Here is a 24,385-nt window from a genome sequence, read left to right as displayed (position 1 = left end):
TTCCAGAATCATAGAATTATAAGATCATAGCTTTAAAACTAGAAGGGAGGTTTTAAATTCAACCCTCCAGTTTTTACCGATGAGGAAATATCCTTTAGGAAGTAAAGTGCCCCAAATGACATAGTTAGAGAGTAGCAGTGCTGGAAGATGAACCTGGACATTCTGAATTTAAAACCAGTATTGGCAGCCCTCGGAATCAATCTGGCCATGCAAGAAACCCTGTAATCCCTTGGAATCTAGGATTCTCTGGACTCAATTGTTCTATTCCTGAATTATCACTGGGAGGGGAAGGCAGTATGAGGGGAGTCATGGAGAGAAGTGAAATTGTCAAGGAAAGCATTGTCTTTTCCCTTAGGGACTTAGGGAAAGAATGTGGAAGATGGGGTGAATTTTAGGAGACTCAGGGAAAGCAAATTTGAGTATGATAAAGGAAATCTGCTGGAGGGTGGCAAATAACGGTACTAATAGCAATAATACCTAGCATTTATATAGTGATTCAAGGCTTATAGATTGCTTTACAATTAGTATCTCAGGACATAGGTGCTACTATTATCCCCATTTATAGCAGAGAATGGTGTCTGAGGCTGGGTTTGGACTGGGGTCTTTCTGATTCGAGGTCTAGATACACTGTACGCCTTAGCATACTATCGCTAATCAAACTTTGCCAGAGGGCATCCAATCTGATCATACTTGATGGGCTGCCAGACCCTGTCACTCAAGGAAAACAGAGATCCTTTTGGGGGTGGCAGTCTGCTTGGCCCTTCTAATTTTGTTTGGTTCTTTTGAAGGACTGGATCAAAGTGGTGTGTGTAAAAATGATCACCCTGAGTTGTGGTAGTGGGAACTATGAGGAATTTGGTGCAGTGGAAGGCAATATCTTGGTATAATGAAACATGCCAGCCTAGGAGTCAGAAGATTGAAATTTCTTACACTAGTTCTGCCGATAACTTAGTGTGTTGGCTTTAAATTCTCTAACTTAATGAAATACATCTAGGATATAATGCATATAATTTGATGCTTTCCCTGTAAGTAGAGAGACTTGAAGAGTGTAAACAAGGCCTTTAGATACCTTTACTATGAGAGGAAAAAACACTTTCCTTAAGAATGCAGGATTTCAGATTTGGAAGAAACCTCAGAAATCACCATGTACAAACCTCTACTCAAAGCACAAATCTTTTCCGTAAGTGGTCAGCAGGGCTCTGCTGGAAGACTTTTAGTAATAGGAAGCTCATTACCCTTCTTGCTCAGCTAACTGATAGGTCTCATTGCAACTGATTTGCACATGTACACAAAATGGAATGTAGAGATGCAATGGTCCAATGGATCCTTTGGTTTGAGTAAGCAAACATCTTTCATGAATGTGTTATAAATGGCTTGGGAAAGGTAGTGTCTGACTGTAGTCAGACTGGGGACCAGGGGCTATCTCTTTCAGGGAGTGCTCATGATGCCTCCCTCTACTTCCGCAAAGATGGAAAGAGACAAGAATATGATTCTGTCATAGAGCAGGTAAGCCCCAGTTTTCTCCTAGTCCTCAGTCCCCTGGGATATTCTCTTTGGTAAGACATGATTGTCCTTAGAGGGATGGTACTGAAGTGAGGCTGTGGATAGCATCTTCCCTTAGGAGAATCCAATACAAATGAAGTGAAGTAATAAATGCAGTGATTAGCTGACCTAATCACAAAAATCAGAGAACAAGAATTTGATTTGCTCTTTTTATGTGGTGTTTTTTTCCAAGAACATTCCCATGTCATCTTCGTTTCTTAAAGCTATTTTTTACAAGGTCTTCATTGCATACTAATTGTCCAAAGTTATTTTCTTTATTTCTTCTGTTGAAGACAAGCAATAAAAATGAGTTTAGTTTTCCAATTTGAATGATCATTAATTTCATGGCTTTCTTCAGTTATTAGGAAGGCATGTTTTCTCTCTAGTCATTTTTTCTAGATACATTTTGAAAGTCCTTCTAAGTCTCTTTAATCCCTTGACTTTCCAACTGATAACTTTCCTTACAGGCCTTAAATGAGGCAGTATAATTTGGTTTTGTTCCCTTTCTTCTTTCCAAATTATATTTCTTTTTTCAGTTCTTTCAATCTCTTTGGTCTGTGTAACCCAAAAGAGCTCCAAAATCTGCATGTGCCTAATTTATTCAGATAAACTCTGAATTGTAAACTTCATTAAGACAGGGATTGCATCATATTTATTTTCATATTGTTTTTCCCATTCCCATCCCCAGTATACACCATAGTGATTTGTACACAGTAGGTAGTTTGTTGTCTTCTTTAGGCTGTATATTTTGGTCTTCTTTGTCAGCAAAGAAAGAATGCAAAGTCTGAGACTGAATCTCGGTGCATTTTCGCTGCCTGGCCATGTTCCCAGCCAACTAACTTGACCCTTGAGTTTTTCAGTGGGGTATGACTGCTTGTAGACTAACGAGTTCTAGGTTCCACATTTGGGGGGGAGGTGCCAGCTCTGTCACACCAGCACTACTCCTTCCCCAAGAACCCCCAGCCCAGGCTGGGCTTAGATCTTCAGCAGGCACTGCACTCCTGCTCTGATCCGCCACTTAATTCCTCCCACCTGGTGGGCCTGGGGCCAGAAGCGGCAGCAGCTGTAGCTGCCCCACCTCCGCTGTCCCCAGGGCTGGAAGCCGAACCGCGAACTCCTTCCACTTCCGCAGCTTTTCCCACTAACCTTCTCCGCAGTCTTTGGTGTTTGTGGGTTGAGGATTCTGGTAACTGCCACAGCTCACATATTCAGGGCGCTAGGGGCCCCATCCGCCCAACTCCAAGTTTGGTTGTTCCACACCGCTCAGGCTGGGCTCTGCTCCACTCCGTTCCCAGCTCCCAGCTCCCAGCTCCGTGTGGAATAGACCTCACCCAGAGACCATCCAGGCTGTCCTGGGCTGGAGCCCTGCTTCCCTCTGCTGTTCTGTGGGTTCTGCCGTTCTAGAATTGGTTCAGAGCCATTTTTTGTAGGTTTTTGGAGGGACTCGGTACAGAGCTCACACTAGTCCCTGCTTACCAGCTGCCATCTTGGCTCCGCCCCCTCCCAGCTCATTTTAAAGGTGAGGAAATAGAGACAAGCAGGGTTAAAGTGGCTTGCCCAGGATCACACAGCTAGTAAATGTCTGAGGTAAAATTTGAACTCAGAATGATGAGTCTTCTTGACTTCAGGCCTGTCACTCTATCCACTGTGCTGCCTCACTGTGGGTAGTAAATATACATTTATATAAAATGAAGCATAAAAGAAAACATAGTAATATATGAAGGATTATTACACAAAGAGATCTGCAGAATGATGACTGGGTATATATAAACGCCAACTTGAGATAAACACAGTAAGCAAACATTGGCTTGTTAGATGTCTATTAATCTCTGTGGTTTTCCTTTGTAAAATGCTGTGGGTTTTAAATGACATTTACTCCTTGTTTTGATACCTAGTAGCCTTAAATACTAATAGGATAAAGAATTTATATTTTAAGTTATTGGTATGACTATTAAGGGGATGGTGTGATCGTCAGCATTGATCGATGATTCCTATTTGCTCCTCGTTCTACTATTGATTTCCTTCCCGGTACTACTGCCTCTTCTCCATCCTGGGAACTAGTATGAAAGGATTTGTAATTCTATTTACTTTTTTGTTAGTTCTGAGCCTCCAGAGAGATATACAACTTTTAGCAAAAACTATTCACTGTTAAATGCATCTCTTTCTTCTCTGGGGATATTTCCCTTTCAATTACCTCTTTCTAACTGTATTCCCAATAAGTACACTCCATCCAGAAAATATCGATGGTTAACTTGGTTTATGAAGACAAAGTAAACTTTTTTTAAGAAAGGTAAACAGACTTTCACTGTGCTCAGAAAATAGCTCCCAAGGAGAAATTCAGAGGGAAAAAATGGAGATACAGGATTACCACCTCAAGGTCTATAATCCAGTGGGTTTCAGCAAATCATCTTCTGTCTCAACACACTCCATGCTGTGAGACAGAGATTCAGGAAGTTAAAATCTGGCCTGAGACACTTACTAGCTATGTGATCCTAGGCAAGTCACTTTAACCCCTGTTTGCCTTAATTTCCTCATCCATAAAATGGGGTGTAGCACCTGCCTCTAAGAGTTGTGAGAATAAAATGAGATAAAAATTTTAATGTGTGATGCAAATTTCAAAGCACTAGAAATGTTAGCTATGATGCTTTGTAACAGCTACTTCTGACTGTGCTGCTGTCTCCTCCCAACTTCACGTGGCTTCTTATAGTTTCCCATACTACATTTCTATAGGTCTATGATTCGTCCTGTTTGGAGCTAGGTTCCTCCTCCTGTCTCTCTCCAAGATGAAGTGAACTCACTTTTAAAGGTCACAAGAAGTCTGGCCTCTCATTCATCATCCTATCTTATTGTTTCCTTTCTACTTCATTCAAGAGACTAATTATAATTAATACCTCATAAAGAGATCACTTGGACCGGCAGAATCCTTTGTTGTTAGTTTAACAACTCAATGTCAGCCCCTTTTTTTGTAATTAGTTCCAAGGCTTTCAGTGACCAATCTCTTGTGTTGTAAATAGGGAATGATGTGTCATGTTCTTTCTCCTTAGTAACTTCAGTCTATTGAAGGAGATGAAACATTTGTACATGAACTTGTACCTAAAAACATGAGGCATCATGTGATTCTAGCACAGAGAGAGGTATAGACAAATGCTAGGAGTTCAGGTGAAGAAAAAGTCATTGTAGACTAGTGTCAAGAGAAGACCATATTGAGGAAGCAGAGTAGGAGGAGGGTAGGTGTAACAACAATGCTGCTTGCAGCTGCTGGGGAGGTGTAAGACCAATAATATCAGCACATAGGAGGGCTGCTAGCCCAGGTTCTTTGATTTGCTTTTCTAAGGAAAGCAACTTTAAGGGGTTTACAATCTCACTTTAATTAAACATACATATATCATTCACTTAGTTCAGGGGAAAAAGTCAGCACCCTGAACTTCAGAGAAAACACAAACAGAAATGACAAGCAGAAATTATATAAACAGAGCAAATAACACAAATCATCAGACAGGGCTTCTATCTGTCCATAGCAGTACATACATAATTACCAGAGAGAGAAGCACCAACATCAGGATTTTCAAAGTCGGGGTGGGGAGTGCTCCTTAACGGCTACCCAGAGTCTAGTCTGGCAAAATCACACTACCGCTCTTTCCATGAGTGAGCACCCAAAGCAAAATGCTAAGCTCAGAGTATATATACTGCTTCCAATCAATGACTCTTGATTCAATCGAAGACTGAATCAAAGGCACTTGATTGCCTTAGTGCTAAGAAGCCCTCCAAAAGAAAAAAACAGCAAAAGTCCCACTTTGCTTGCCATTACAGTAGGATATTTGTTCTGAATTGCAGACAGTCTTTTTTGTTGACATGAGAATTCAGTGGTCACTGAACTCAGAACTGGTAAGTTCTTGGGCACTCAATTCTCACTCACAATGAAGTTATATTATTTGTAAACCACACTATGGCTATCAAATTATTTAATTTATAATGAGAGATTTATTTGGGGTAGCAAACTAAAGCCAATTACCTTTAAAAAACAATCCTTCATGGTATGGAAACTTACCTTGGGAGGCTAGGATAATGTAATAAGATATTTAATAAGCATGGAAATAAGTAACTCAGGTGATTTTAAGGGATATTTCTCATCATCTCATATTGGAATCTCATATCTAAGTCATTCCCTCTTCTCTAGTCACTGTAAGGAATGTATTTATATTGGAAATTAAATCCATTTTTTTAAAGCCTTCCTTTACTGGTAGTAAGAACTGCTCCAGAGGCCAAAATAATATTTGAGATTGACTTGATGATGATGGGATTAGAGATAAGTTGCCTAGGTGGATTTCAGAAACAATCTTTTTCACTATATATTAGAACCCCTTTCACCCTACTACCTGTATTTGTCTGGGAAAGCAGATATGGTCACTTATAAAAATCACTCATTTTTTATGAACAATGCTAGGCTCTCCCAGAAAAAAAAACTGTTTTCACCTTAAGCTCTGCTTTTCTGTGTTCCAGATTGTGATAATATTTTAATATTTTCTGTGGCATCAGCTGATTATCTATTATCAAACTTTTTTTTGTCTTAATTCTTCTGCTCCAAATTTTTTTGGCCCAACAGATTATCCTCTGAAGACCTGTAGATGAAAACCAGGACCAAAATGGGTGGATGTTTGCCAATTAAACAACACTAATTAAGCACCTAGTATGCACAAAGCATTGTACTAGAAGCTGGGGATAGAAAAATAAGACACAGTCTCTACTTTCAAAGGGACAAAATGGACACATATGCAAACTACATGGACAGTCCTTCATTGCACTAGAGAAATGGTCAGATCGGTGACATTCTGATTTTGGGATCATGGTTCCTTTGGGGCTAAGCTTTGATGGCAAAATTCATTGAATCACACTCTGTGGCCTCTTCCCTCATGCCTCAGGGCGAGAGCTGACTCATAAGGCCCCTGTACTGTTCATAGGCACCCAGTGCCCTTCTGGTATTAACAGTTATCCCATCCTAATACTTCCTCCAAAGCGGTGACCCAACAGGCCCCTTGAGGACAGAGACTGCCTAGATCCTCAGTAGTCTTACTCCTGGTCCCCATGGTTATGAAGCCCTGGTGCTAGGACAGATGAAACTTGTTTCTCTCCCACTCTCTCAATCTATATTTTTCTCCTCTGCCCAAGTAGCTGCTGCTCTTTAGTGCCCAAAGAGTTCCCTTGGAAAGCACAGTGTGTAGTGATATTTTAGTGTGTCAGTTCATTGCTCCCTCATTATCTCTTGCAGAGAGAGATTTATAAGATCACTGGCCCTTGCCAGAAGAAAACTTTGAAACAATGTAATCCATCTCCTACACTTTAAACATGAGGAACTGAGGCCCAGACAGGTTAAGTGATTCGTCCAAAGTCACAAGGGTAGTAAGAGCTAGGATTGGGATGCGCGGAGCCAAGATGGGGGCAGGAAAGCAGGGACTTGCTCAGGCTCTCCCCCAAATCCCTCCAAACATCTGTAAAAATGGCTCTAAACAAATTCTAGAGCTACAGAACCCACAAACTAACAGAGGGAAGCAGACACAGGTCTCCACCCCAAGACGGCCTGGATGATCACTGGGAAAGGTCTATCGCACTGTGCTGGGAGCGGAGTGCAGCCCAGAATGGGCCACTCTGGGACAGACCAGGTGTTGAGGAGACCAGGTGAAGCAAGCTGTAGAACCCTGAATCACTGAGCTGTGGCAGCTACCAGACTTCTCAACCCACAAACACCAAAGACAACTTAGCAGGTCAGGGGAAAAACTGCTGGAACGGGGTGAGAGGAGTACGTGGTTGGCTCCAGCCCCGGGGGTGGCAGAGGTGGTGCAGGTCAATGGCTGCAGCATCAAGGAAGCTCCTGTGGCTGCTTCCAGAGTACCAGCTGCGGTTGCTTCTGGCCCCAGGCCTGGTAGGAGAAATCAAGCAGCGGATCAGAGCAGGAGTGCAGGGAGCACTTTGCTGATGTAGAGGCCTCCCTGCTTGGATCTGGGTCATGGTCCTGGTTGGTGGTTCTTGGGGGAGGAGGAATGCTAGTGTGGCAGAGCTTGCCATATAGAAGTAGCTCTGAAAACAGCAGTGCAATGCCATTAAGCTTGGAACAAAGCACTCACCATTCTGAAGCCAGTCATACCCTAACAAAAACCTCAAGGATCAAATAGTTGGCTGGGAACATGGCCAGGCAGTGAAAGACTGAGACCAGTGAATCTTTTTTGGTGACAAAGAAGATCAAAACATACAGCCAGAAGAAGTCAACAAAGTCAAAAAGCCTACATCAAGCCTCCAAGAAAAATATGAATTGGTCTCAGGCCATGGAAAAGCTTGAAAAAGATTTGGAAGGGTAAGTAAGAGAAGTAAAGGAAAAATTGGGAAGAGAAATGAGAGTGATGCAAGAAAATCATGAAAAACAAGTCAATGACTTGCTAAAGGAGACCCCCAAAATACTGAAGAAAATAACAACTTAAAAAAATAGACTAACTCAAATGGCAAAAGAGCTCCAAAAAGCCAATGAGGAGAAGAATGCCTTAAAAGGGAGAATTGGCCAAATGGAAAAGGAGGTCCAAAAGACCTTTGAAGAAAATACTACCTTAAAAATTAGAATGGAGCAAGTAGAAGCTAGTGGCTTTATGAGAAATCAAGTAATTATAAGACAGAACCAAAAGACTGAAAAAATGGAAGACAATGTGAAATATCTCATTGGAAAAACCACTGACCTGGAGAATAGATCCAGGAGAGATAACTTAAATTATTGGACTACCTGAAAGCCAGGATCAATAAAAGATCCTAGATATCATCTTTCAAGAAATTATCAAGGAGAACTGCCCTGATATTCTAGAACCAGAGGGTAAAATAGAAATTGAAAGAATCCACCAATAGCCTCTTGAAAAAGATCCCAAGAAAAAAAAAACTCCTAGGAATATTATAGACAAATTCCAGAGCTCCCAGGTCAAGGAGAAAATATTGCAAGCAGCTATAAAGAAACAATTCATGTATTGTGGAAACACAATCAGGATAACACAAGATCTAGCAGCTTCTACATTAAGGGATTGAAGGGCTTGGAATATGATATTCTGGATGTCAAAGGAACTAGGGATTAAAACCAAGAATCACCTACCCAGCAAAAATGAGTATAACACTCCAGGACAAAATATGGATTTTCAATAAAATAGAGGACTTTCAAGCATTCTTGACAAAGAAAAGACCAGAGCCGAAGAGAAAATTTGACTTTCAAATACAAGAATCAAGAGAAGCATGAAAAGGTAAACAAGAAAGAGAAATCATAAGGGACTTACTAAAGTTGAACTGTTTTGGTTACATTCCTACATGGAAAGATGATATTTGTAACTCATGAAACCTTTCTAAGTGTGAGGGTAGTTGAAGGGAATATATATATATATATATATATATATATATATATATATATATATGTATGTATGTATGTATGTATATAGACAAAGGGTACAGGGTGAGTTGAATATGAAGGGATGATATCTAAAAATAAATAAATAAATACAATTAAGGGGTGAGAGAGAAATATATTGGGAGAAGGAGAAAGGGAAAGATAGAATGGGGTAAATTATCTCACATAAAAGTGGCAAGAAAAAGCAGTTCTATTGGAAGGGAAGAGAGGGCAGGTGAAAGGGAATGAATGAATCTTGCTCTCATCAGACTTGACTTAAGGAGGGAATAACATACACATTCAATTGGGCATCTTACCCTACAGGAAAGTAGGGGGGAAGGGGATAAGAGAGAGGGGATGATAGAAGAGAGGGCAGGTTGGGGGATGATGTAATCAAAAGCAAACACTTTTTAAAAGGGCTGGGGTCAAGGGGATTAAATTGAGTAAAGGGAACAGGATAGGATGTTGGGAAATATAGTTAGTCTTTTACAACATGACTGTTATGGAAGTGTTTTGCATAATGATACATGTGTGGCCTATGTTGAATTGCTTGCCTTCTCAAGGAGGGTGGGTGGGGTGGGAAGAAGGGAGAAAATTTGGAACTCAAAGTTTTAAAAGCAAATGCTCAAAAAAAGAGTTGTTTTTGCATGCAACAGGGAAATAAGATATACAGGCAAGGGGCTATAGAAATCTATCTTGCCCTACAAGAAAGTAAGGGGAAAGGGGATGGAGGTGCGTAGAGAGGTGACAGAAGGGAGGGCTAACTGGGGAATGGAACAATCAGAATATACGGCATCTTGGGGTGGGGGGAGGGTAGAAATGGGGAGAAAATTTGTAACCTAAAATCTTGTGGAAATCAATGTTGAAAACTAAAATTAAATAAAAAAAGAGCTAGAATTGGACCTCATGTTCTCTGGCATCAAATCCTGAGCTTTTCCTACAATAACACACTGCCCCAGAGAAGTGTCTAATAACTAATATTTATTTAGTACTTTGTTCACAACGACCATATGAGGCAAGTATTTTAAATACTATTCTCCCCATTTTATAGATAAGGAACCTGAAGCTCGCAGAGCTTAATCAACATGCCCAAGGCCACATATTTAGCAAATGTTGGTGCTGGGTTACGAACATAATTCTTTCCTGATGTCATGTCAATTCCCTTTCTTCTGTGCCACATTATCCTTGATCTTATCCTATATGAGTTGATGATATTTTGATACTACGCAGATGAGACCCTAATCTTCGGCCTGCATTAGCTTGAGTTTCATGTGAGTTCTTGTTATAGCATAACAAGAATTACTTTGTAGGACCTTAGTAATTTTCCATAATGCCTCAGAGAGCCTGTACAATGTATTGCCTTTTATAAGTCACCAAGTAAGCAAACAAATGTGGTAAGACAGACAAGGGCACTGCGTCCCCGTGAATTTGCTTGATTGCATAATGAGAAAAATACAGTTACGAGCTACCTGGGATATGCTCTAATGGTTTGAATGGTACTGTGCAGTAAAACCTCATTAACAGACGCCACTGGACTTAGTGATAATTCAGGTATGCAGAGCAGGAGTTTACTTTCACACTGTGATAAATGGAATTGCTGCGAAAATGAATCATATAAACGAGAGAAATATTTAGCCTACACAAGTGAAGTCTGCCAAACTGTTTTTACACATTTGGAAAACAAATTTAGTGTGTAGCAATAATGAATGTACTCCTCCACTAAATACCTGCCCTGTGGTCATCATTGCGATGCAGAGAGAGCCATGGGCTCTTGAAGGCCATGTCTATGGAGCGGAAGCTATGCTAGTTTGTCAAGCACAGAAGGCCCAGGAACAGACTGTGCATCTGTTTACCAAGGACCAACCTAGTTAAGTTAGAAGAAGCTTCTCATCAGGGGTTCAGCCACCAAGTGGTGATTTTTTTGGGAACAGGGGGAGGCTCAGTAACTCATTCAACCATTTACTAAGGTGCAAAGTGGCTGTGACCTGCATCAATAAAAGGGGAAGTGATCCAGGTAAAATCTTAGATCCTTTAAGTAAGTAAAAATGGATGGCATGAGCTGGGTGGTATAGTAGCTAAAGTGCTGGACTTAAGTCTAGAATGCCTGAGTTCTAATACTGTTTCAGGCACTTACGACCTGTGTGACTCTGGGCAAGTCAATTAAACTCTTAGAGGCAGCTAGGTGGTGCGCTGGGAATCAGGACTGGTGGACTTGGAATCAGAAAAACCTGAGTTCAAATCTGGCCTCAGACTGTGTGACCCTGGGCAAGTGATTCAATTGCTGTCTGCCTCAGTTACCTCATCTGTAAAATAGGGATTATGATAGTATCTACCTCTCAGAGTTATTGTAAGGATCCAGTATGGGAATATTTGTAAAGTGCTTTGCAAACTTTAAAGCACTATGTAAATGCTAGCTTGCCTTATTATTATCATTATCATTTTTAGTACTTCCAAAGATCAATGATCTCCTTGATATAGGTACTTCCATTAACAATGCAAATTACAACCTAGCCATACCTTCTCATCTTGTGGAATTCTCATTTATTTACAATCATAAATTTCTCTCTCTCTCTCTCTCTCTCTCTCTCTCTCTTTCTCTCTCTCCCTCCCTGTCTCTCCCTTTGTTGTTACATTTTAAATGTAGGGGGTTTTTGCTCCACTTGTCAATTTTGGCCTCCAGCTTCAGTGAGCACAGTTTATGCTCCCAAGGCCTGTGGTCTTAGGTGGGCAAAATGTTGCTAAGTAGGACATGAGAAGTAAATTGAAACCAGTGTACCACAAAAACTTTGATTTTAATGACTTATAGTTTCCCTTTCTTGTTCTTGATGAAATCAGAATTTAAACAAATGAAAAATCACCCAAGAATACTGATAATGCAATCCCTTCTGCCTTGGTTTTCCAGTGTGTCTTTTCCTTTGATCTTGACTCCCTTTGATTTTTCTGAAATGGGCATCATATTGCACACAGAAAATGTTCTGTGGCCCGGAGGTTGGATCTGTTTGTCCTCTCTTCTACCAATCTTGATAACACAAATAACCAGTTTCCTTATGGAAAGAGGTCTAGAAATGCTGGAGGCAGGCATTTTTGTTATCTAAAAATCCCAACCCCTTCAGTTTCCTTCCTCTCTGACATTCTGATTGCTTCTTGGGCTTTCCACGGTTTGAGACAGGCTTGAGTCTTCTCTGGTCATGGCGTCACATGTTTTTTAGGAGCTTGCTTGTGTACTTAGTAGAAGAAGAGGGCGCTGGGAAGAGCACTGACCAGGAAGATCACTTCAAACCTGCAGTGCTACAAGTTAAACTGCGGTTCTTCAAGGACTATGATGATGGGACAGTCCTCAAGGGGCATACTCATTAAGATGAGAAGCGCTGAAGAGACAAAATACAAGCCTGTGATCTGTGCTAAAAGCAGGACAATAATGCTGGAGGACTTGCTGCTGGAAAGGTATAAAAGAGCTTGGTAAGAGTGATCAGTAATCCTCTGATAGCTGTGACAATTATTATCACAACAGTGATAAAGGAAATGTGCTGGGACCAGATTTTCATATCAGATTGGATTCCCAGATAATTCACTGGGATCTCAATGCCTCTTGTGACAGTATCGGTCTTTCCAACTCGATCAAACACAATGTTGATTGTTGCCATTAAAATTTTCCAAGTACAGTAAATAGAGAAAAAGTAACTTAGAGCAGGGCTGTCCAACCTTAGGTTTTTATCGAAACAATAGACAATATATTTTGATTTGCCATTTTAGTGAGAGCTCTGTGGTAGTTTGGCTTCATTTACTAAAGCGTTTATGTAAATTTCTATGCTTATAGGTGGGCCGCATAAATCTCACTGTGGGCCTCGTGCGGCCAGCATTTTGGACAGGCCTGACTTAGGGAATTAAGGCATCTTTCCATGAAAGTTTTAGAATATTCTGTTCTCTCCTTTGTAGCATATAGATCAACTGTTTCTAGAAAGAGCTGTCTACTTAGCTCTTTGAAAGCATCCACTTCCTGTTGAATGAGAGTAAGATTCTCCCTTCCTGGGACTGAAGTGTTAACACTCTTAATCATTCCCCAGAAGCCTGATGGTTTGTCATTCACCTTTCCTTTTTGGAATAGGTTTCTCTAGGCTGTGGCTATCTTTTTCTTTTTGCTGATGATTATGTCCATGGTTTGAAGCAGTCAGCATTCCAGGGCTAGAATATCTGTATCTGTCACATTCCTGAGAAAGTAAGGCATGGTGGATGGGCAGTTGACAGCCCCAAATCCAGAGAGCAGGGCCATAAGGGTGACCCCAATCACACCACTTGACTGATGAATTGTTCAGTGGACAAGATCCCATGTTTTGGGCCGAGTGTGGGAAATGGATCTCCCATTTCCAGAAGAAGTACACAAAGATCAACCACAGGCCACAGGAAAAAAGCCATCATTGTCTATGCAGGAGTTGAATGTTGCTCACAATAAAATAACTGATGTAAAAAAGCACCATAAAAACAAGAATCAGCAGAATTGCACAGAGATTCAATTTCCAGTGAAAATAACGGGAACTACTATTGAGCATTCCCAAGATCTCGAAGGTGATGGCTGAAACATGGTAGAGGAAAAGGCAAAAGTCACAGAGAAGATCACTTGTACAACATATTGGTGCATCTCATAGTCTTTGAACAGCTTTCTCACAAAGAACAACCATCCAAAGCCATAGGAAGTGACCCTGATGCTGGAGTTAATTAGGAAATTCATGATGAAGCTCTCAGGGAACTCAATCCCCTGCCATCATGGCTGCTGCCCCCAGCCTCCTGCTTTCTGGCCTTAGAAGCCACTTACATGCCCAGGCCACTGGCCACAAAGGCCAGCACCATTGCTCCAGCTCAGTCAGCCACCCACCAAGACCATGCCATTAAGCAGCATCTGCCGCCAGCCAATTAGTGGCTGTAAAGCATAAGTTTCCCTTAGAGGACCTATCCAACATATTTTGGAGACCTACTTCTATGTGTCTGAATAATTCTTGGGTTTCAGTACAGTGCTCAGAATTTCCATCTCTGATCACCCAAAATCTCCTTCCCTCTGTAAGGACCTCAACAAGATGGCACAGTTCCAAGATGTCACTTATGTGTAACATAATCAGTTAATCAGCAGACATTTATTAAGTACTTGCTATGGACCATTTACTGTGCTAGGCACTGGGGGTACAAACACAAAGAGTGAAACAGTTTATGTTTACAAAGAGCTTCCATCTGTGCAGACAACATGTACATACACAAATATATACAGTAAGTGTATAATGCAAAATAAATACAAGGTAGTCACATAAAGGTGGTTTGGAAGGGAAGGATTTGGCAACTGGGGGCATCAAGAAAGATTTCATGAAGAAAGATTTGCTTGAGCTGCTTCTTAAAGGAAGAGAAGGATTCTGTGAGATGGAGGTGAGAGAGTCCATTCCAGTGTGAAGAAAGGTTAGTGCAAAGATGGGAGTTAGAGTATATGAGGAACAGAGAAAAGACCAATTTGTCTGGATAGTGGAGTGCAGAATGGAGAGTAGTGTATAATTTATAATTTATCCAGCCCTCACCTCTTAACCTCTATTCTTACATCACCAACTATATATTGGACATTTCAAACTGAACATCCCATAGACATCTCAAACTCAAGAGATCAAAAATAAGACTCATTATGTGTCCTAGAAAAATTGTCCTGCTTCCAAATTAACCTACTACTGTCATCCTCTCATTCACCTAATTTTGAAACTCATATAATCTTCAAGGCCTCACTTGTACTAATCCCAAATATATAATTTGTTGTTGTCATTTCTATTTTTCATCATCTCTCCTTTACATCCTCTTCTCTTCACTCATATAGTCACCATCTTAGCCTAACAAATATAGCTGTTTCCCCTTCCCTTGTATCTGTAGTATCAATGAAGGTACTTTAAAAGCTCACAATAATGCCAAATTTCTGTTTAATTGTTGTATAATGGACTTGGTATTTCTTCCACTTAGGGAAAATCTGTGAGATTTTATGCTATTTTGGATGGCTTTGTTTGAACCTAGTAAACATGAATGTAGATGGCTTATTGTTTGACTGTTTTTTAATGTGCATCTTTGACTTTATGAGTTACTGGACTAACAGTTATTTATGGAGTATATACATTTAAAATGATTGTTAGTTCGGTAGACCGAAAATCTTTAAAATTAGGTTTCATTTGAAGTTGGCTGTACAAAGTCAGATAAAGTCTATGTACATATACATATATGTATATATGTACACACACATATTTATATCATCAAGGTAGTACATAGTTGGAATAGCAGGTGGGCCATTCATGTAGTGAGAACAAGGGATAACCAACAAAAAATCTCAATGCTGCCCTGACACCCATATAATGTTGAGGGAAAGAGGAAGGCCTTCCAAGGGTGAACTCCTTGCAGATGACTTACCAGAGGACATAGACAAAAGCTGTACAGGAGGAGAAGGCATTTATAGATTACTAATTGCACTGTAGTAGGGATTATCCAAATTATTGAGATTATGGATCCATTCAACAGCTGAGTTTAGCATCATAGGATGATACAGATTTAGAGCTGGAATGGACCTTGGAAGCCATTGAATCCATTCCTCTTGTTTTTATAGAGAAAGAAACTCACACAGGGAGAGTTTAAGTGACTTGCTCAGGGTTACACAACTGGTAAGTGCTTGGGGCAGGCACTGAACTCAGATCTTCCTTACTCCAAGTCCAGGGCCCCATCCACCACACCATCTTATCACTTTTTAGCCCTCAGTTTAAGTTCAGCATAGAATAAGAAAAAAAAATCAAATTAGAAGTAAAAAAGGGAAATGACCCTTTATTAATATAATAGATCATTGAAACATTTGAGATAAGCAAATTCTGGTGAAGTTAGCAATAAAATTGTGGTTCCCATTCCTGAATGAGAAAAGCTTGCCAATTTTAGGTCAGCCTATTCAAATACATAATTGTACCTGCTGTCTCATCAATATTGATATTTCTTGTCTCACTAATGATGCAGATCATAGCCCACTTGTGCTTACCCATCTTATCCATGTGCTTCCATAAGTTTCTCACTGGAGGACCACCTGGAATGCTGGGAGCTTTCCTCAATTTCTCCTGATAGTTTAAGGATTCCAATAGAACACAGTCTATCAGTTGTTATTTACTCTTACTTATGACTAGCCCATCTTCCTTCTTGATCTCATATCTCTTTGGGGATAACCTTTAATCTTATCCTCATAGTTCTTTGTTTGTTACATGTTGCCTTCTCACAGCCACCATTCGCCTCTCCACTGCCCCCTGAGTGAAACTAATTTTTAATTCTTTGGAGACTAGTGTTCCTTGACTTGTGGTCATAACAACATATCAATAGAGTATCAAACTACCACCTCCTTAATGTTATTATATTATGCCATGCAAACAGTTTGCATTCTGTCTTCCTCACTGGCATCTTATGACCCACCTGCATCTTTTGGTCATTGGCAGATAAATACTTTTATTAATTAGGTGAAGGGAGTAGTTAAGAGCAACCATGCGGCAAATCATGGCCAAGGAACTGGTTTTAATTTCAGTTAATTAGTGAAAGATGTAAGTAAGAAAGTCAATACTAATGTATTCCAAGGAAGATGGATTAGACTGTCATCTTACATCAAGAAGAAAATCTTTTTTAAGTTCTTAGGAAAGAAAACTTCAAATACATTTTTCTTCCTTCTTGAAGTAATTAAGTATGCTATTAAGAGCCCCAAGAAATTGCTTAAAGAGCAAATTTTCTTATAAAACTAATAGATATATTTATAATTTACAGTTTGCTCCAGCTTTCCTAGCATTTATTGTGCTGCTGCCCCTCACCCCATCCCCAACCTCACCTAGAAAAGCATCCTTCAGATCAGACCTTCAGAGACCTTGGGGGAGTTGATACTTTCAGCTTTGGAACTTAGACCTGGGGATGAACTGTCCTGATGGGTGAGTGAAGGAGTGCAATCTCACATGACCCACTCTATATAAGGAACTCTGTACCTCACTTCATTTCCCTTCCAACTCTTGCTTCAGGAGCATTAATTAATTCAATACTATCATTAGAAAAGGCATGAGAATTGATTACTCTATGACTTCACTCACCATTTCTGTGACTCTGCAAACCAAAAGGGATCTAAGAGGCCATCTAGTACATCTCCCTCATTCATTTTATTTTATTTTTTTCAATTAACATGCATTTTTCCTTCTCTCCCTCCTGCCTTTCCCTCATTAAAGAAGAAAGAAAAATTAGAGCTTTGTAACAGGTATAGTCAAGCAAAATAAATTTTCACACTGGGCATGTCCTGAAATGAATTTCTCATTGTTCATCTTAAGGCCCTCACCTCTCTGTCAGGAGGTGAGTAATGTGCTTCATTGTTAATCCTTTGGAATTGTGGTAGGTCACTACATTGATCAGAGTTCTTAAGTCTTTCCAGGCTTTTCAGTTTTGTTGGTATTGTGTAAGTCGTTCCGATTCTTCTCATTTCACTCTGTATCAATTCACACTTCTTCCTATGGGTTTTTTTTCCTGAAACTGTCCCTTCATTGTTTCTTACATCATAATAGGATTCCACTACATTCCTATACCATGATTTGATGAAATTCCCCAACTGATGGACAATCCCTCTCCTTATTTTTCAATTCTTTACCACTACAAAAAAACTGCCATAAATAGAGCATTGGACCTTGGTTCAGGAGGACCTGAGTTAAAATCCAGCTTCAGACACTTACTGGCTGTGTGACTTGGGGAAGTCACTTAACCTCTGTCTGCTTCAGTTTCCTCATCTGTAAAATGGGGAAAATAATACCACCTACCTCCCAGGGTTGTTATGATGATCAAACGGGATAATAGATAATTACCTGTGCGGCCCAAGGTCATATAGATAACAATAACAAGAGTAAATAGAACAATCATTTATATAGCACTGATATGTGCCAGGAGCTGTGCTAAATGCTTTACCGTTATTATCTTATTTGATCTCCCAAGAACCCTGCGAGGTAGATGAATTTTTGTCCCCATTTTACAGATGAGGGGAAAACATCAAAGTTAGGATCTGAGCCCAAGTCCTTTGACTCCCAAGACCTCTCTCTCTCTCTCTTTTCCCCCATAAACAGAATTGCATTTATTTTACATCAAATTTCAGTATTTTTTTTCTCAATTACATGTAAACAAAAATTTTTAGCATTCATCTTTTAAAATTTTGCATTCCAAACTCTGCCTCCCAGAAGGCAAGCAATTTATATAGATTCTACAAAACATTTACATATTAGCCATGTTGCAAAAGAAAATATAGACCAAAAAACCTCAAGAATAATAAAGTAAAAAGAAAAGTACACTTCAATATGCATTCAGAATCCATCAGTTCTTTCTCTGGAGGTGGATAGCTTTTTTCTTCAAAAGTCGTTCAGGATTGTCTTGGATCATTATATTGCTGATAATAGTTAAGTCATTCGTAAGCCCATTCTCTTTCCACTGTACCACACTGCCTGTTCAAGTTGCCAGGAGAGGGAAAGGGAGAGGGAAACAGAGAGAGAGAGAGAGAGAGAGAGAGAGAGAGAGCGAGAGAGAGAGAGAGAGAGCGAGAGCGAGAGCGAGAGAGAGAGAGAGACAGCAAAGTATCTACCAAACTACGTGTGGCAACATCAGCATTATTTGAACCAACCTAGACTAGACTCCAGGCTAAGTTTGAAGAATACACTACTCATTGAATTGATATCATGAAGGACTCCCATTCATGCACACAGAACAGGCAGAGGATACAATGGGGACCTTGGCAACACAGAATTTCAAATAGGGATAGGCTGCTGTTTAACAAACTGGCTCACCTTCCCACCCCCTCCCCCAATGTACCCACAGCACACTTTTAAGTTTAATCATCATTATTAATATTTTTTCCACAACTTTCTTAAAACTAGACAATTAAATAGAACAATAAATCTGACCCTGTTCTGTAGCATTTACTGACTTCTGAGGTTAAAATTTTAACAATTGCCTCAAGCGCCTATACCAGCTGGCTATAGCACACACTAATTTCAAACTTGGGGCTCCAGTTGTTCATTTGTGTGTAAGAAGTTTCTTCTTGGGGTCGTCTTTGCCTGGATATTCCTAATAATACCTGTTAAGTAAACAAAGGAATTCATGAACAACTGTGGCTTCCCCTCTTAATTGGATTTTTCTAAATTGACTTTTTTATTCCCTTCTCACAGTCTCTGTAAGTTATCAGTCAATGGTCCATTCTTTCCTCAGCCCATGAACAGCCCTGGCTGCAGTGAGAACATTGCTGGGTTTGCCCTTCTTGGGAGGATTTCCTATTTGCCTTGTTTTCCATCGTTCAACCCTCTTGCTTATCCATCGGCAGTATCTTTAACGGTGACTATGTTCTGTCAAATATCCCAAATCCTTTTATTTTTCTCCATTAGCTCTGGACTATAATCTTGTAGCTAATTTTCTAAGAGTGCTAGGATCATTAGGTTTTTTTTTTTGTTTTGTTTTTCATAGATGTGTGTTTGTTTTTTTAAAATAGCTGATCTGTAATTGTATCACAGCCAAGGCTGAAATTTAGCCTCATTTTGAAAGGACTATTTATCATCTTAGGGAAGCTAGTTGGCATGGTGGATAGAGCATGGGACCTAGAGTCAGGAAGACCTGAGTTCAAATCCAGCTTTAGACATGTACTAAATGTGTGACCCTGGACAAGTCACTTAACCCTGTTTGCCTCAGTTTCCTCATATGTAAAATGAGCTGGAGAAGAAGATGGCAAACCACTCCATATCTTTGCCAAGAAAACCCCAAAAGGGGTCATAGAGAGTTGGACATGATTGAAACAACTCAATAACAATAATCTATCTTCTTTCACATTTTTAAAAAATATTTTTAACGTTTAAAACATTGAAAAAACTCATTGAAACCTCTATTTCCTATATGTCTGATAACAACAACCTAGTGTAGAGCAGTGTTGAACTTGGGAGAAAGATACCTGAGTTTGAATGCTAGATCTAACACTTTGCTAGTTTAGTGATATTTGGACGAGTCACCTACCCTATCTCTAAACCTCAAATTCCTCATCTGTACGATGGGGATGATGGTACTTGCACTACTTTCTTTGCAGGGTTATTGTGAAGATGTACTTTGTAAACCTTTATATATGCGGCTACATTCAGTATGTTATTGTTATTTATAATATTATCATTTTGGGACATTGTGACAAGCAAGGAGATGAGCTTATACGCAAGAGATAATGTGGAGAGGCAGCAAGTGAATAAGGGTTTAGGGACGGAATTTAAATAGGTGATTTAAGTTATTACTCTTATCTTTTCACTAGCAGCAGTCTTGTAACTTGATATTTCATTTGACTAATTATTGTGGGAGCTTGGGGGTGGAGAGAAGCCAAGGGAAGGTAATAAAGCATGAGCTCACTGTGTTATAAAAGGATTATCCAGTCAAATTCATGTAGCCTTCCTGCCTATTGTGTGTTGTGTGTTAAGAACCCATTGGGTAAAGTATACATTCAGGGGATAATTAAATGGATTAGTTCAGAGATGTGTGTGGTTAGGACTTGGCACCTCTATTTTCATGATATACAGTATCGTATAAATTCTGTAAGATCTCTCTGATTGGCTCCAGATTGTGTAAATAAGAGCCAGGGGTGTAAGTTGAAAAGTGACAAATAAGGGGAGGGAGCATTTTACTGTCACTAGCTCAGCTCCCGGCACATAATAACTGCTTAATAAATGTTTGTTCACTAATTGACTGACTGACTAGCCCAAGAGGAATAACCCTTGATAGTTACTAAGAACCTTTCCCGCTCTAAAATTTCAAGACTATGATTCCAAGACTCTAATCTCAGGAGAAAGAGTAGACACTGGGAAAGTTTTTCCTAAGAATACTAATAATTTGGTGCTGGGTCCCTAGGCTCTCACACACAGAGAGTACAGGAGAGCTCATCCCCTCTCGGTCCCAAAAGTGAGTAACGTTAAGTTGGCAGAAAGAAATAGGAAAATTAAAGAGATTCACCTGACTTTCCCATGGTGAAATAATTTTTTCTTCTTGGCAGGATTTGGAGTAGAATTCATAGTCCCCAAGTTTGTAAGTCTCATAAAGTCACTAGCTTCCACTTGCTCCAATCTAATTTTTAAAGTAGTATTTTCTTCAGTGGTCTTTTGGACCTCCTTTTCCATTTGGCTAATTCTGCCTTTCAAGGCATTCTTCTCCTCATTGGCTTTTTGGAGCTCTTTTGCCATTTGAGTTAATCTGTTTTTTAAGGTGTTGTTTTCTTCAGTGTATTTTTCAGTATTTTTTTGGGTCTCCTTTAGCAAATCATTGACTTGTTTTTCATGGTTTTCTCGCATCCTTCTCATTTCTCTTCCCAATTTTTCCTCTACTTCTCTAACTTGCTTTTCCAAATCCTTTTTGAGCTCTTCCATGGCCTGGGACCAGTTCATGTTTTTCTTGGAGGTTTCTGTTGTAGGCTCTTTGACTTTATTAATTTCTTCTGTCTGTATGTTTCGGTCTTCTTTGTCAGCAAAGAAAGAATGCAGAGTCTGAGACTGAATCTCGGTGCGTTTTTGCTGCCTGGCCATAATCCCAGCCAACTCACTTGACCTTTGAGTTTTTCAGTGGGGTATGACTGCTTGTAGACTAGAGAGTTCTATGTTCCACGTTTGGGGGGGAGGTGCCAGCTCTGCCGCACCAGCACTGCTCCTTCCCCAAGGACCCCCAACCCGAACTGGGCTCAGATCTTCGGCAGGCTGTGCACCCCTGCTCTGATCCGCCACTTAATTCCTCCCACCAGGTGGGCCTGGAGCCGAAGCAGCAGCAGCAGTAGCTGCCCCACCTCTGCTGCCCCCGGGGCTGGAAGCGGAACCGTGAACTCCTTCCACTCCCGCAGCTTTTCCCACTAACCTTCTCCACAGTCTTTGGTGTTTGTGGGTTGAGAAGTCTCGTAACTGCCGCAGTTCACTGAATCAGGGCGCTAGGGCCCCTTTTGCCCGGCTTCTGGTCTGGATGGTCCAAGTCGCTCAGGCTGGGCTCTGCTCCACTCTGTTCCCAGCTCCCAGCTCCGTGCGGGATATACCTCACCCAGAGACCATCCAGGCTGTCCTGGGCTGGAGCCCTGCTTCCCTCTGCTGTTCTGTGGGTTCTGCCATTCTAGAATTGGTTCAGAGCCATTTTTTATAGGTTTTTGGAGGGGCTCGGCAGGGAGCTCAGGCTGGTCCCTGCTTTCCAGCCGCCATCTTGGCTCCGCCCCCAAGTTTGTAAGTCTAATTAGACCAACCTTTTCTATGGAAGTTTTCTGGCTCCAGAGGACATCTGTATGAGAAAGCCTGAAGCCTTGACTCTTCTAGTCTCTTTAAGAATAAAAGTAAGAAAAACAAAGCAAATAAAAACAGAGGTGGTTCTGTCTTTGAATTAATTACCAATACTTTCTTAACAAAATGAGGCACCATGGCAACATAGTATGTTATGACTAGGAGTCAGAAACAATAAGTTTACATCTTGCCTTAGACTCTTAACAGCTAAGTGACTCTGGGCAAACTAGCCTCTCTTACCTCATCTGTCTCCTCACATGTAAAAAAGAGGAGGTTTGACTTGAAGGCCTCTGAAGTCCTTTCCAGCTTTAAATCTATGATCCTATGATTTTCAGCCATGGTTTATGGCAGGGCAATAACTAGGAATGATGCCTGAAGTAAATTTAGTTGAGCTTAGGTAGAGAGCAAGGGGATGAAGAATGAGACAAGTAGCCTCGAAGGAAAATACTACTTTAGGTAAAGTCGAGGCAGGAGAGGGACACAACATATCCCTTTCACTCCCACAAGGTTTGGGTGGACATGTGGCCTTAGGAAAAGGGCAATGCAGTGAAAGGATCCATAGCAAGGTGGCCCAGGGGAGGTTGCATCACATGGTGGGGAGAAGGGAACAGGTAGAGGACTGGAACATCGACCATCAAAAGACTACAGTGTGCCCTTTCAACTCTCACCACCCTGGGCAGAGTTCCATTCACCCTGTGCTAGTTATGACTCAGGACTGTGGCACCCATTGAGTCTATAGCCTAGGCCAGTGGAGGCAACAATTTAAATTGTAAGCTCTCTGGGGCAGCTTCATAATTTGGTCATTTTAATTACTATGCCTAATGCAGATTGTGAGGAGAGACTGGAACATTTCTGTTCAGCTGTCACTCTAAACCGTGGTTATAATGTGAATTTGATGTCAGAAAGTCATAGCAGCATTTATTTAATGTTGGATAATAGGCATAACAATGTTCTTGAGTGACAGTTGGAGTGAAAGGAAAGTTAAAATTTATATGCTTATTTGTCTCCTGAATTGTCACTTCAATATGCGCCCTCTTTGCCTGTTCATGGTTGCTTATCAAGTCTTTAGGGAGTTGACTGCAACCACTAAGAAATCTCTGTTGTATTTCATTAAGAAACTAAAGTTCTGTTTATTTCTCTTGTAGTAGTCTTTAGAATTCTGATTTCAGGATTCAGTTCAATTCAACAAATATTTACTATATACTATGTCTAGGGTAGAGTACTAGGCACAGGAGGAGATATAAAAGTCAGTAAAAAATGATCCCTGACCTTAAAGCTTACAGTCTAGCAGGTTTATATATATATGACTATAACATAATAGTAGCTAGCATTTATATAGCACTTTAAGATTTGCAAAGCACTTAATAAATATTTTCTCATTTTGTTCTCAAAACAACTTTAGGAAATAGTTTTCATCATTATTCCTATTTTATAAATGAGGAAACTGAGGCAAAGAAAAGTTAGGTGACTTGCCCCACACTGCTCGTATGTGTCTGCAGCTAGATTTGAACTCAGGTCTTCTTTATTCCAGGACCAGTACTGTATCCACTGGGCTAGCTGCCTAAAGTAGGTTTTGATAATTACATAAGAAAAGGACCCAAAACAATGTTGTATGACTGAGAGGCCTAAGGAAATATGAACTCCAGATCAAGTAAATGAGTTCAGGCATTTGTGCGTAAATACTGTAAAACAAAGGAAAATGATTCAACACTTGACGAGACAAAGGACTCTGTGGAATTTGAGGAGAACATGGAACTACAACATGCTGTTCCTGGGTGGTTTAAAGGAGAAATGAGAATTATGAAAACAAAATTTATGTCCTACAAAGCAAAATAGAAAAAGTTAAATCTGCTGTGGCAATCCTTGCTAAAGTAACAAAAGAGAAAACAATAGACTGGGAATGCAAATTCACAGAAGCAAAGGACAATCTTGAAGAAGAGAAACAAAAAATAAGAACATTAAAAGAAAATATGTTCACCATGTGGATCTCAAAGACAAAATGAGTAGAGACAACCTAAGGATCATAGGTCTCCAAGAATAATATGTCAGGACAAAAAAAAAACCATAATGAAGGATATAACAGAAGAGAACTTCCCAGAACTTCTGAACATACAACATGTAATTC

The 24,385-nt window shown here is 40.2% G+C and overlaps 1 pseudogene; it reads right to left on the bottom strand.

Annotated features, from left to right (window-relative positions):
* Nucleotides 1–12,133: 12,133 nt before the first annotated feature.
* Nucleotides 12,134–13,673, bottom strand: LOC118852272 (annotated as a pseudogene).
* Nucleotides 13,674–24,385: the final 10,712 nt, after the last annotated feature.

The sequence above is a fragment of the Trichosurus vulpecula genome, chromosome 5 (genome assembly GCF_011100635.1).
Source record: "Trichosurus vulpecula isolate mTriVul1 chromosome 5, mTriVul1.pri, whole genome shotgun sequence".
NCBI classification, from domain to species: domain Eukaryota; kingdom Metazoa; phylum Chordata; class Mammalia; order Diprotodontia; family Phalangeridae; genus Trichosurus; species Trichosurus vulpecula.
This window is presented reverse-complemented; position numbering and strand designations above follow the sequence as displayed.